Source organism: Mauremys mutica, chromosome 22, assembly GCF_020497125.1.
Source record: "Mauremys mutica isolate MM-2020 ecotype Southern chromosome 22, ASM2049712v1, whole genome shotgun sequence".
Lineage (NCBI taxonomy): Eukaryota > Metazoa > Chordata > Testudines > Geoemydidae > Mauremys > Mauremys mutica.
Window position 1 is genome coordinate 20,922,545 of NC_059093.1, and position 2,068 is coordinate 20,924,612.

The following is a 2,068-nucleotide window of genomic DNA, read 5'->3' on the forward strand; positions in this document are numbered from 1 at the left end:
CAGGGACCTTCAAGGGTGCTCTCGATACAGGAATGGCCCTTACATGATAAAGTGATGGGGATTGCATTTTCCTTTTTTATTTCTGTATTTCCAATGACATTTCTGTTTGTGATTTCGTTTTGCTTTGTATAACTGTGTTTTCTCCTGGATTTGATATTTAATGAAAAAAAGATTAAGGCCTCAGGGCATTGGATGGAGGAGCAGGCTGGGCCTAGGATTGCTAAGAGAGCGAGAGTAGCACGTTTTCTGTATAGTTTTCATGACCAGTTTCTCTTCTGCACAAAATTTGCCTCTTTTCAAATGTGAGCCTGGCTAGCTCAGACTTTTAATCTGAGGGTCAAGGGTTCAAGTCCTTGGTGAGGTAAAGAAACACTTTCCCCCTGTGATATCCCCAAAAAGGTTTTGAAGGACTCTCCTTGATTTCAGCTTCGCCTTTTCAGGACACGGCCTTTCCTAGGAAGGGCCCTTTACTGCCTGGGACTGAAGGTGCTACTGCCTCACCTGTCCACTGGCCTCACAGTCTGGCGGAAGACAGGCCTCTAGGCCTGCAGCAAAGTCCGTGCGCTGACTTTTTGAGCAAATGCTGGGCTGGCCAGACAGGCATGTTCCCACTGAGTCCTCCCTGCCAGAAAAAAAGGTCCCCACAGACAGGGGCGGCTCCACGCCCCAGCACGCCAAGCGCGTGCTTGGGACAGCAAGCCGCGGGGGGTGCTCTGCTGGTCGCTCCGAGGGTGGCAGGCAGTCTGCTTTCGGCGGCATGCTTGCGAAGGGTCCGCTGAACCTGTGACTTCGGCGCACCTCCCGCAGGCAAGCCGCTGAAGGCAACCTGGCTGCCATGCTTGGGGCGGCAAAATGACTAGAGCCACCCCTGCCCATGGAGTCCTCCCTGCTGGAAGTCTACAGTAATCAACAGGTGCTCTGCTGGTCCCATGGTGTAAGGGCCAGCACTCAGGACTTTGAATCCTGCAATCTGAGTTGAAGTCTCAGTGGAATCTGAGAACAATTCCTGTGCCACAAACCCTGCTGGGTCTTCCAAGGCTCTCTCTTGCTTTCTCAAAGGCCATGAAAGCCACTACAAAAGGTTTTTTTCTCCTGCTGATAATAGCTCACCTTAACTGATCACTCTCGTTATAGTGTGTATGGCAACACCCAATTTTTCATGTTCTATGTGTGTATATATATATATATATATATATATATATATATATATATATATATATATATATATATATTCCTGCTGTATTTTCCACTGCATGCATCCAATGAAGTTGGTTTTAGACCAGGAAAGCTTATGCTCAAATAAATGTGTTAGTTTCTAAGGTTCCACAAGTACTCCTTGTTCTTTTTGCAGATAAATTAATGGAGGTTAAGTCCATGAATGGCTATTAGCCAGGATGGGTAAGGAATGGTATCCCTAGCCTCTGTTTGTCAGAGGGTGGAGATGGATGGCAGGAGAGAGATGACTTGACCATTACCTGTTAGGTTCACTCCGTATGGGGCACCTGGCATTGGCCGCTGTTGGCAGATAGGATGCAGGGTTGGATGGACCTTTGGTCTGACCCAGTATGGGCATTCTTACGTTCTTATGAAGGAAGGGACAGAGCCCTGCAACAGAGTTTCTGTAGTGTAGTGGTTATCACGTTTGCCTAATGCACACAAGGTTCTTGGTTCAAAGCCAGGCAGAAACATGCTGGCTTATTTTTCCTAGCTCCTCCTGGCCTGTCCCTGCTGTTGTAGGAGCAGCAGTGATTTCTATGCTCAGAGGTCTGTTATACTTCCCCTGCTCCCACTTTTGTCTCCTCTCCCTCTCTGAATGCCTGTGAAGTGGCTTTTCCCCTCCCGCTCCCTCCTGGAATGCTGGTGGGATGAATGGGCTGGTTGAAGAGCAGAAGAGCTCCCAGGTAGACAAGGTGTGTGGGACGCTAATTAGGCTGCACTCACACACCCAGAGCATGGACACTGCCCAAGGTGGGGTGTGACCAACCAGATGCAGCCAAGTCATCTCTAGTCACAGGCCATGAGGTACAGGTCCTTAAAAGGGGAAGGGGCCCTGTGCTCAGGGGAGCAC

At 49.2% G+C, this 2,068-nt stretch overlaps 1 non-coding gene across 1 annotated transcript; it reads left to right on the top strand.

The window, feature by feature from the left end:
* Window positions 1–1,615: 1,615 nt before the first annotated feature.
* On the top strand, window positions 1,616–1,688 carry TRNAI-AAU. Its single transcript has one exon. It is a non-coding gene; the product is annotated as a tRNA-Ile (tRNA).
* Window positions 1,689–2,068: the final 380 nt, after the last annotated feature.